The sequence below is a fragment of the Bubalus kerabau genome, chromosome 20, assembly GCF_029407905.1.
Source record: "Bubalus kerabau isolate K-KA32 ecotype Philippines breed swamp buffalo chromosome 20, PCC_UOA_SB_1v2, whole genome shotgun sequence".
Classification (NCBI taxonomy): domain Eukaryota; kingdom Metazoa; phylum Chordata; class Mammalia; order Artiodactyla; family Bovidae; genus Bubalus; species Bubalus kerabau.
The window spans coordinates 8,870,929-8,883,571 of NC_073643.1; the positions used below are offsets into that span (position 1 = coordinate 8,870,929).

The following is a 12,643-nucleotide window of genomic DNA, read 5'->3' on the forward strand; positions in this document are numbered from 1 at the left end:
TTTCTCTGGTTTAAAAAGCATGAGTCTAGATGGCCGTTTCACAGACTTTTCGACTTCCCACTGGGGAAGGCAGAGCAAGGAAAGTTCACCCCGGAGACGCAGCGCCGTGATGCCCGTGGCTCAGGCTACGACACTTACCTGGGTGGCTTCGGCCACACCAGCCTGCCTGTGGTCCGCGACGTCCTGTGTAATTAACTTTGTCGAAACCACTTATTGAAATAGGCATAACGTTATCGTGTCTCACTTCGGTCTGTGCTCTCTAGTGCCTTGTTATTTAGAACCTTTTTCCCTCTAGTTCATCAAGATTAATCTCAACGGTTTTCTTTATGGATTACTATTCCATTCCTAGACTCTTCTCTATTTGAGGAATATAAAATTCTTTCCTGCCTACCTCTGGGACGATCTTGATACCTGTTTCCTGTAAGGAAATAATGTTCTCTGTGGCATCCATCCACGTTTTGTTGGAAGGCGCTTAAATTACAGGTTTTAGAAGTGGTCAACACAGACTTTTTACAATAAAATTTATATATTTTTTAAGAGGGAAAAGAAAATGTGCTCCAGGATTTTTTAATTAGATCCTGATCTCAATAATTGACAAACTGGATTTGATATTAAAGTGAGCCAATCCTGATACATGCGTGTGTGCTCAGTTGCTGACTCTTTTCAACCCCGTGGACTGTAGCCCGTCAGGCTCCTCTGTCTATGAAATTTTCCAGGCAAGAATAGTGGATGGCGTTGCCATTTCCTACTTCAGGGGACCGTGCCAATCGTAATACAGGTACAGATAAGTAAAATCATTAGAACATCTCTTCAGTAATCTAAGAAAAACAAGAGAAAAGATCTAGAAAGTGGGGCTAAGCATTTAGAGCGTGCTAGAGAATTTTAGGTAGGCTGGTCAGGAAAAGCCTTTCGTGAGGTGATGGTTGAGCCCAATGAAATGAAGTGAGCCTCATGGAATGGGGAGGGGTGGGTTGAGAGAAAGTTCCACACAGGGATAAGCTTGGCCTGTCCAAGTCTGATGGAGAAGGCGATGGCACCCCACTCCAGTACTCTTGCCTGGAAAATCCCATGGACGGAGGAGCCTGGTAGGCTGCAGTCCATGGGGTCACTAAGAACCAGACACGACTGAGCAACTTCACTTTCACTTTTCACTTTCATGCATTGGAGAAGGAAATGGCAACCCACTCCAGTGTTCTTGCCTGGAGGATCCCAGGGACGGGGGAGCCTGGTGGGCTGCCATCTATGGGTCACACTGAGTCGGACACGACTGAAGCGACTTAGCAGCAGCAGCAGTCCAAGTCTGAACCAAAGGGACCAGCATGTTGTTGTTCAGGTGCTAAGTCATATCCTACTCTTTGTGATTCCATGGACGGTAGCCTGCCAGGCTCCTCTGTCCTCCACTCTCTCCCAGAGTTTGCTAAAATTCTTGTCCATTGACTCCATAATGCTGTCTAACCATTTCATCCTCTGCCGCCCCCTTCTCCTCTTGCCTTCAATCCTTCCCAGCATCAGAGTCTTTTCCAGTGAGTTCACTCTTCACATCAGGTGGCCAAAGTATTGGAGTTTCAGCAACAATTATTATATACTAATAAATATATATATATATTTATTTGCCAGTGAATATTCAGGCTTGATTTCCTTTAGGATTGACTGGTTTGAATTCTTTGCAGTCCAGGGGGCTCTCAAGAGTCTTCTCCAGCACCACAGTTTGAAAGCATGAATTCTTAAGTGCTCAGCCTTCTTTATGGTCCAACTCTCACATCCTTACTAGAAAAACCATGACTACTAGAAAAACCGTAGCTTTGACTATACATGCCAGTCTATCACTGCTTCCACTTTTTCCCCTTCTGTTTGCCATGAAGTGATGGGACCAGATGCCGTGATCTTAGTTTTTCGAATGTTGAATTTCAGGCCAGCTTTTTCACTCTCCTCTTTCACCCTCATCAGGAGGCTCTTTCTTTCCTCTTTGCTTTCTGCCATTAGAGTGGTATAATCTGTGTATCTGAGGTTGTTGATACTTCCAGCAGTCTTGATTCCAGCTTGTTATTTCATCCAGCCTGGCATTTCACACGATGAACTTTGCATAGAAGTTAAATAACCAGGGTGACAATATACAGCCTTGTTGTACTCCTTTCCTAATTTTGCATGTCAGTTGTTCCACATCCAGTTCTAAGTGTTGCTTTTTAGCCACATACAAGTTTCTCAGGAGACAGTTAAGGTGGTCTGGTAATCCCATCTCTTTAAGAATTTTCCACAATTTGTTGTGATCCACACAGTCAAAGGCTTTACTGAAGCAGAAGTTTTTCTGGAACTCCCTTGCTTCTTCCATGTTCCAAAGAACATTGACAATTCCATCTCTGGATCCTCTGCCCCTTCGAAACCCAGCTTGTATATCTGGCAGTTCTCAGTTCAGGCGCTGTTGAAGCCTTGCTTGAAGGATTTTGAGTATTACCTTGCTAACATGTAAAATGAGTGCAATTGTACAGTAGTTGGAACATTCTTTGGCATTGCCTTTCTTTGGGATTGGAATGAAAACTGACCTCTTCCAGTCCTGTAGCCAGTTTTCCAGTCCACTACTGAGTTTTCCAAATTTGATGACATATTGACTATAGCACTTTAACAGCATCATCTTTCAGGATTTGAAATAGCTCAGCTGGAATTCCATCACCTCCACTAGCTTTGTTCCTAGTGATGCTTCCTTTCTAAGGCCCACTTGACTTCACATTCCAGGATGTCTGGCTCTAGGTGAGTGACCACACCACTGTGGTTATCTTAGTCATTATGACCTTTTTTGTACAGTTCTTCTGTGTATTCTTGCCACCTCTTAATCTCTTCTGCTTCTGTTAGGTCCATACCATTTCTGTCCTTTATTGTGTCCATCCTTGGATGAAATGTTCCCTTGATATCTCTAATTTTCTTTAAGAGATCTTTAGTCTTTCCCATTCTATTGTTTTCCTCTATTTCTTTGCATTGGTCGCTTAAGAAGGCCTTCTGGTCTCTCTTTGCTGTTCTCTGGAACTCTGCATTCAGTTGGGTATAGCTTTCCCTTTGTCCCTTGCCTTTCATTTCTTTTCTTTCCTCAGCTATTTGGAAAGCCTCCTCAGACAGCCACTTTGCCTTATTGCATTTGTTTTTCTTTGGAATGGTTTTGTTCACTGCCTCCTGTACAGTGTTAAAAACCTCTGTCCATAATTCTTCAGGCACTCCAGATCTAATCCCTCGAATCTGTTCATTACCTCCACTGTATAAGGAATTTGATTTAGGTCATACGTGAAAGGCCTAGTGGTTTTATCTACTCTCTTTAGTTTAAGCCTGAATTTTGCAATAAGGAGCTCATGATCTGAACTACATTCAGCCCCAAGTCTTGTTTTTGCTGACTGTATACAGAGTCTGTATCTTTGGCTGCAAAGAACATAATCAGTCTGATTTCGGTATCGATCATCTGGTGATGTCCATGTGTAGAGTCTTCTCTTGGGTTGTGGGAAAAGGGTATTTGATATGACCAGCATGTTCTCTTGACAAAACTCTTGTTAGCCTTTGCCCTCCTTCATTTTTACTCTGTGGCCAAACTTGCCTGTTATTCTGGGTTTGTCTGGACTTACTACTTTTGCATGCCAATCCCCTATGATGAAAAGGACGTCTTTTTTTTTTTTGGTGTTCGTTCTAGAAGCTCCTCCGTCCTTGGAATTCTCTTGGCAAGAATACTGGAGTGGGTAGCCATTCCCTTCTTCAGGGGATCTTCCTGACCCAGGAATCAGTCCCGGGTCTCCTGCATTGCAGGCAGATTCTTTACCATCTGAGCCACTAGGGAAGCCCATAGGTCTTCATAGAACTGGTCAACTTCAGCTTCTTCAACATCAATGGTTGGGGAATAGACTTGAATTACTATGATGTTGAATGGTTTGCCTTGGAAACGAACCAAGATTATTTCATTGTTTTTGAGACTGCACCCAAGTAATGCATTTTGGACTCTTGTTGACCATGCGGGCAACTCAGTTTCTTCTAAGGGATTCTTGCCCACAGTGGTAGATGGTCATCTGAATTAAATTCACCCATTCCCATCCGTTTTAGTTCACTTATTCCTAAGATGTTGATGTTCACTCTTGCCATCTCCTGCTTGACCACGCCCAATTTGTCTTGATTAATGGACCTAACATTCCAGGTTCCTATGCAGTATTGTTCTCTACAGCATCAGACTTCACACTACACACATCCATAGCTGAGTGTTGTTCCCATGTTGGCCCAGCCACTTCATTCTTTCTGGAGCTATTGGTAATTGCCCTCTGCTCGGAGAAGGCAATGGCACCCCACTCCAGTACTCTTGCCTGGAAAATCCCATGGATGGAGAAGCCTGGAAGGCTGCAGTCCATGGGGTTGCTAAGAGTCGGACACGACTGAGTGACTTCACTTTCACTTTTCACTTTCCTGCATTGGAGAAGGAAATGGCAACCCACTCCAGTGTTCTTGCCTGGAGAATCCCAGGGACGGCGGGGCCTGGTGGGCTGCCGTCTATGGGGTCGCACAGAGTTGGACACGACTGAAGTGACTTAGCAGCAGTAGCAGCTTCCCAAGTAGCATATAAGACACCTTCCAACCTGGGGGCTCACCTTCCAGTGTCATATCTTTTTGCCTTTCATACATGTACTCATGTCCATGGGTTCTCCAGGCAAGAATACTGGAGTGCATTGCCTTTTCCTCCTCCAGTGGACCACGTTTTGTCAGAACTCTTCACTGTGACCCATCATCTTTGGGCCCTGCATGGCATGGCTCATAGCTTCATTGAGTTGCAAAACCACAATAAGGCTGCTATCCATGAAGGGAAAGGTGACCAGCATATTCCTTCTCAGTTTAGGACATTGTGTCTCCCCCAGCTTTACCATACCTACTTGTCCATATCAGTGCCCTTGCCTGGAATGACCTTTTTAGCTCTGAAATCTATCTAGGTTTCAAGTCTTACCTCTGTTATTCTTCTACTTAATCGTTCTTTGGTTTGCCAGAATTGAGTGCCAAGCCCTGCCTTTGATGTTGAAGAAATGGATGTGACACAGCCCCTGCTTTTGACGGTCTGCTCTTCAGTGTGTTAGAGACAGCCCCGTAACAGTGACCCTCCCACTTGGGAAGAGCTGTGTAATATGTGTCACAGAAAAATAGGGTTTAGAGTGATTGTTGCTTTGATTGGTTTAAGCTTATAGCCCACACTGTAGGAAACTTCCTGCCTGGATAATCAGGTTGACTTTGTAATAAGTAGGTAAGGATAGAGTTAAATAAAACAAAACTGGAAGCCCAGAGACTGAAACCAGCTAATGTTGTGGATTAATTTATTCAGTAATATTCACCAGTTTAGCCTACCCTGCCAGGCACTGCAAAGTCTCTGTCCTCATGGAGCTTGTAATATACATGAAAGGCAGATAAATATGTAAACAATGTAAGAAATAACTAGGATTTCAAGCTGTGATAAATTGTGAAGACGGACTCTCCTAGGGATTCAGTGGTGAAGAATCCACGCTTCCTCTACAGGGAGCGTGGGTTCCATCCCTGGCCAGGGAACTAAGATCTCACATGATGCATGGTGTGGCCCCCCCAAAAGAAATGTGAAGAGAAAATAAGAGGATAAAGGATAACTGAGAGCAGGGATCCTACTTTGAGTGGATTGATGAGAGGAGGAAGGGCTCTGTTAGAGACGACATTTGAACAAGACCCTGACGATAAAGAGCCAGCGGGCCGAATGGGGGAAGAAGGATACCAGGTGGGAGGAGTATCCACTGTGCAGACCCCTTGGACAGCAGGAAGACCCCTGGAGCCTAAGCACCGTGAGGACAGGCATGTTTGTTTAGTCGTGTGCTACCTCCAGCTCCTAGACCAACAGCTGGTGTGTATCAAAGCACTCAGCATATTCATAGCCTAGTCAGCAGAAGAAGCATGGCAAGAGGCGGTTAGAATTGTGGCAGAGGTCAGCTTCTTCCAGCCTTGTACAGGCCATGGAAGAAGGTAGGATTTCTTTCTAACTAAAGAGGAGCCTTAGAGATTTCGGCAGGGGCATCCAAGACCTTTTAGTGGCAGCGTGAGAGATCTAGTTCTGACCAGAAAGAGAACCCGGGCACCCTGCCTTGAGAGCTCGAAGTCTTAGCCACTAGTCCATGAGTTCTTGTTTTAAGTGAGCCAGGTAAGTGATGAAGAGTTAGGAGCCTGGGGTGTGAAATCAGACAGCCTAGGTTCATCCTGCTTGTGCTACTTGTTATTTGTGTGACCTTGGGCAGATTTTTTAAAGAAACCATTTTTTTAAGCCTCAGTTTTCCTGTGTGGAGAAAGAGAATGATTATATCTACCTCACAGTTTTGGAAAGGGGTTAAATGGGCTCAATGTAGGCCCTGGTTTTTAAAAATACTGACTAGTATTACTTTAGGGTAGGGGTTGATGGAGAAGAGGGGCAGGTGTGAGAATCTTTGAAGGAGTGAAATTGGCAGAACTTGTGGATAACTGGGACTAGTTGGTGAGCATGAAGCCTTGCTCCTTGAGAAAGGTTCTAAATTGAGCCTGTTTCTTCATTTGTAAAATGGGGGTCCTAATAGTCTTTTAATTTATTCCTAATAGCTTCCTGATGTATTTACCTCACCTGGTTATAGTTTGTGACCATCAGCTGAGGTGAGGTGTGTGTTTGCTGATTACCTGAAAAAGGGAAAGACGACCAGATGAGTAATAGGAAGTCAGGAGAAGAGTATTTAAAGATGGCTTTGAAATCTTGAGCCAGGATGACTGTAAAAATGGCGAGAAGACATGAAAGGACCTGGTGACCGTCGTATAGAGTGAAGTAGGTCAGAAGGAAAAAGACAAATATCATGTATTAACGCATACACGTGCAATCTGAAAAAATTGAAATAGACAATCTTATTTGTGAAGTAGAAATAGACATGCAGACATAGAGAACCAATATATGGGCACCAAGGGGAAAGGAGGAATGTGGGAGGAACTGGGAGACTGGGGCTGACATGTATCACTACTGATACTATGTATAAAATAGAGGACTCACGAGAACCTAGGGTGCAGCACGGGGAACCAGCACAGGGAACTCCACTCGGTGCTCTGTGGTGACCTCCATGGGAAGGCAGTCCAAAAACGAGGGGATATATGTATACGTATAACTGGTTCATGTTGCTGTACAGTAGAAACTAACACAACACTGTAAAACAGCTGTACTCCAATAACAGTTTTTTTTTAAATGGTAGGAAGAACAAAATGAGAGAACTTTAAGCCAAGGCTACTTTTATTTTATTTTAAACACCCCCAACGCTTTGATTGTTATTAAGTATATAAGGTAAAAAATATGAAGTCCTCTATCACTTCTGCCCAATCGCACTCTCCAGGTAACTGAGTTTGTGTGTTCTTCCAGACTATCCAAGCTCACATCAAATATGTATTCATACACGCACACACACACACACACACACACGTGTCCGACTCTTTGCAACCCCATGGACTGTAGCCCTCCAGGCTCCTCTGTCCATGGAATTCTCCAGGCAAGAATACTAGAGTGGGTTGTCATCCCTTTTCCAGGAGATCTTCCCCACCCAGGGGTTGAACCCCAGTCTTCCACATTGCAGGCAGATTCTTTACCACCTGAGCCTCCAGGGAGAACCATGTATATGTGTATATGTATGCCAAAGAAAAATAAACTGTGCAATACTGTCTTGCCATTTGCTTTTTTCACAGTCCAATAAGGAATCGGTGGTTTTTTTTAAACCTTTTTATTTTTTAATCAAAATGTAGTTAATGGAGTCTGTACATAAATTATCTTTAAGTGACCTACATAAGATATTTTAAGCGTTTTTAACATTTAAGAATTGTCTTATAATTCCAATTTAAAATGTATAATTGAGTAAATAATGGACTTAGAGTTGTGATTGTAAATTGAAGCCTTTATATTGCATGCACATAATTAAAGAGTCACTGTTCTCATAAGCTTAATTTTTTAAATTTATAAGCTGTTTGAGTTCTTAGGAAATTTTGTATTTTTAAGTCAAAGATTGTTGCTAAAATGGGTTATATTAAATTATTTAAAGTGGTTAAAATTTTATGTTTGAAAGTGTAAGTGAAATCAAACATTCATCACAGCCCTTTAAATGAAAACTCCAAATAGAGTAAGAGGATCTAAGTTGAATGTATAAGTTTGAGGAAAAATTTCAGCTTTCTGAGCTCATAGATTAATAAGTATTAATATCTGAAAACTATAGTAAATCTATGCCCCCAAACTACTCTCAGGTATGAAAATAAAAATGCTTATCTGCACTGGTAGTGTTCTGCTTTGCCTGTCTTCCCCAGAGTGTGCTGATATTCCTGGTGCTTGCTGTTCTATTCTTTATCTCTCCTGTGTTCAAGTCTGTAGCGTTGCTGGTCACATGGTACTCCTCTGAGCTGTGGAGAAAGCAGCCATCGTATGTAGGACTTTGCTAAGACAGGTATACTTGGTCCAGTGATAGAAAACCACATGTGAGGTTTGTGAACCTTGGCTGGATGGTGGCTTTAGTAAACCTGAATTATTTTTCTTTGAAATGGCATCCTTCTTATTTAAAATTTTCCTTCACAAAGGCATCAACATTGTTTTGCAAGTATAGCAGCGGACTTCATTAGGCCTTCATTTCTTTTGTCTTGGGGGAAAATTTTCTTTCCTTGAACCTCATCGGAGCTCTACTTGGAAAAGTGTAACTTGTATGGAAGATCCTCCTCCAATCAGATTTGAATTGTTAACATTCTGTACTGGAATCTGTCTGGGCTTTCAGTTAACTGACTTTTTTCAGTTTGGGGAAAGTGGTGTGTTTCTTTTCTACTTAGTTTAAACCTAATTGTTTGGTTAGAAATGAAGCCTGTTGGCTTAAAAAACGTCAAGGTTTGTGTGCCAAAGAGCTCTGTACGCCTCAATGGTCAGCCCTGTTCATTAGGCCAGAGTAGAAGGAAGGTCAAGCTTATGGATGAACGGTCATATACTCTTGCAGTTGGCAACGGAGACTATTTTTGGACAAATAAAGACACATTGTGGAATTATGTGCAGACTCTTTCTGGTAAGAAGTCAGTTACCTCCAAAATGAATGTTTTAGAGACTATTCCTTGGAGAAAACTTGAAAAGTGCATAAAGATAAGGAAAATAAAAATAATAATCTCATTGAAGTAGTATTTTTTTCCCTTAAGTTTTATCTTGAAGTAAAAGAATGTAAGTAGAATAATGGCTGGTTAATATGTAAGACAGAGAAGGCAATGGCACCCCACTCCAGTACTCTTGCCTTGAAAATCCATGGACAGAGGAGCCTGGTAGGCTGCAGTCCATGGGGTCACTAAGAGTCGGGAACGACTGAGCGACTTCACTTTCACTTTTCACTTTCATGCACTGGAGAAGGAAATGGCAACCCACTCCAGTGTTCTTGCCTGGAGAATCCCAGGGACGGGGAAGCCTGGTGGGCTGCCGCCTCTGGGGTCGCACAGAGTTGGACACCACTGAAGTGACTTAGCAGCAGCAGCAGCAACATGTAAGAGGCTGTTTATGAGCTCAGTTCTCTAAAATGTCTGTTTCAGAGTCTCTTGTCAGCCTTAGAGTCTAGCTTATCAACGTGCTTCTGTCCTTATTTAGAGGATTTTAGGAGATTTACTTTCACTTTTCACTTTCATGCATTGGAGAAGGCAATGGCAACCCACTCCAGTGTTCTTGCCTGGAGAATCCCAGGGAAGGGGGAGCCTGGTAGGCTGCCGTCTATGGGGTCGCACAGAGTTGGGCACGACTGAAGCGACTTAGCAGTAGCAGCAGCAGCAGGGGCTTCCCTGGTGGCTCAGTCTCCTGCCTGTAGCGCAGGAGACCTGGGTTTGATCCCTGGGTGGGAAAGATTCCTTAGAGGAGGAAACAGCCACCCACTCCAGTGTTCTTGCCTGGAGAAGCCCATGGACAGAGGAGCCTGGTGGACTTGTGGGTTACAGTCCATGGGGTCGCGGAGTTGGACACGACTGAAGCGACTAAACCATCACCACCACGGTTTCTAGGGGATAATGGTAGCAGTGGCCACATGAACCAATCTGTTCTGGTGGAAAGTAGAAGCTTGACTCTTCAGTGACTTGGTGAATTGTCTTGTGTTTCCCTCTGCCCTGTATTTATAACTCACAATTTATAAATGACATTTGGACCCAGAAGCCCTGTTAAAGAATGGCATCTAATGTAGGGAGGCTGTATTTTTAGAAGAAGCTGTGGAGATAACTTGACGGCAAACTAAGAATTTGGGGTATTTGGTTTCAATTTAGTGTACTTCTGTATGAGGGGAGATACGTCAGGTTTCCTTTAATAATTTTTTTAAGTATTAATATCTATGTTCATTGTTAATATGTTGACTTTACCTAGAGTTGAGGTTCCATCTCAATCTAAACTCATACTTTGCTTTTTGGGGATCCTGAAATCCTGTGTCCTTAGTTTTACACATTTTAAAGAAATTGGTCTTTACTGTAATTGGGCACTTGAAAGTTTTGCCAGGCAGGTGTATTGTGTAAGCAGTTGACTTAACAGAAACTCACTGTTACTAGCTTTTTAATGAAAAAGACTCTGTTTGACAGAGTCTTCTCAAACCAGTGAGCTCTCTTCATCAAACTATTAGTTTTTCCTCTGTTAGGACTCAGTTCTTATCTATCTGTATGCAAAGTGGAAATGAAATACTAATTTATGTAACTTTAATTATCAGAAGTAACACTTCTTATAAACCCAAATACCGGAATACCTTTTTTTTTTTTTGGTAGCAGATCTGTCTTAGATAAGTTCACAAGTTGCATTTTGTTTTAAAGTATGTGGTGATTCTCAAGAGTATTCAGTCTAAAAATAGGGGTTTCACAGTGATCTAAGGAGCTGTTCACACTAAATGTAATTCATTGTTTATTTGTATATTTAAAGTGCAGAAATAAGTATTTTGTTTAAAAAAAGCCACAGTGGAGTCCTTAGTTCTGTGATAGGGAAGGTGGGAAGGAAGCTAATATTTAGTTACATCTCTAAGCAAAGGGATAGGTGGCCAAGGGAAGACCAGACTGGAAATGTGACTAATTCTAAGACATGTGTTTTCATTGTACTGTGACGATAGGGAAACTGGGAGTCTTTACTGGCTGTTGTTATGTGCCTGGCCAGGGCTTCCACATGCTCATCTCACACACCAGCAAAGTAATGCTCAAAATTCTCCATGCCAGGCTTCAACAGTATATGAACCAAGAACTTCCACATGTTCAAGCTGGATTTAGAAAAGGCAGAGGAACCAGAGATCAAATTGCCAACATCCACTGGATCATCGAAAAAGCAAAAGAATTCCAGAAAAACATCTACTTTTGCTTCATTGATTACGCCAAACCTTTTGACTGTGTCGATCACAACAAACTGTGGATAATTCTTAAAGAGATGGGAATACCAGACCGCCTGACCTGCCTCCTGAGATCTGTATACAGGTCAAGAAGCAACAGTTAGAACTGGTTGTGGAACAACAGACTGGTTCCAAATAGGAAAAGGAGTATGTCAAGGCTGTATATTGTCACCCTGCTTATTTGACTTATATGCAGAGTACATCATGCAAAATGCTGGATTGGGTGAAGCACAAGCTGGAATCAAGATTGCCGGGAGAAATATCAATAACCTCAGATATGCAGATGACACCACCCTTATGGCAGAAAGTGAAGAGGAACTAAAAAGCCTCTTGAAGAAAGTGAAAGAGGAGAGTGAAAAAGTTGGCTTAAAACTCAATATTCAAAAAACAAAGATCATGACATCCGGTCCCATCACTTCATGGCAAATAGATGGGGAAACAGTGACAGACTTTATTTTGGGGGGCTCCAAAATCACTGCAGATGGTGATTGCAGCCATGAAATTAAAAGATGCTTGCTCCTTGGAAGAAAAGCTATGACCAACCTAGGCAGCATATTACAAAGCAGATACATTACTTTACTGACACAGGTCTTTATAGTCAAAGCTATGATTTTTCCAGTAGTCATGTATGGATGTGAGAGAGTTAGACTATAAAGAAAGTGGAACGCCGAAGAATTGATGCTTTTGAACTGTGGTGTTGGAGAAGACTCTTGAGAGTCCCTTGGACTGCAAGGAGATCAAACCAGTCAATCCTAAAAGAAATCATTGGAAAGACTGATGCTGAGACTGAAGCGCCAATACTTTGGCCACCTGATGTGAAGAACTGACTCATTAGAAAAGACCGTGATGCTGGGAAAGATTGAAGTCAGAAGGAGAAGGGGAATATAGAGGATGAGATGGTAGATGGCATCACCGACTCGATGGACATGAGTTTGAGCAAGCTCCAGGAGTCGGTGATGGACAGGAAAACCTAGTGTGTTACAGTCCATGGGGTTGCGAAGAGTCTGACATGACTGAGCAACTGAACTGAACTAAGGGCTTCCTAAAATCAGGTCTTTTGACACTGGGTTCTTTGACATGCTCCTGGAAAACAGTTTTCTAGGCCATTATCAAAAAATACCAGGACTTCCCATGTAGTCCAGTGGTTAAGACTCCACACTTCTGCTGCAGGGGGCACAGGTTTGATCCATGGTCAGGGAAATAAGACCCCACATGCTGAGCAGTGCAGCCCCACCAAAAAATGCCCATGCCATAAGGGTGCCTGTGGTTTAATGAAC

At 42.7% G+C, this 12,643-nt stretch overlaps 1 protein-coding gene across 2 annotated transcripts in view; it reads left to right on the forward strand.

Annotated features, from left to right (window-relative positions):
- The window catches only part of CNOT10 (CCR4-NOT transcription complex subunit 10), a 58,575-nt gene that overhangs the window by 526 nt on the left and 45,406 nt on the right, over positions 1-12,643 (forward strand). The window lies entirely within an intron of this gene.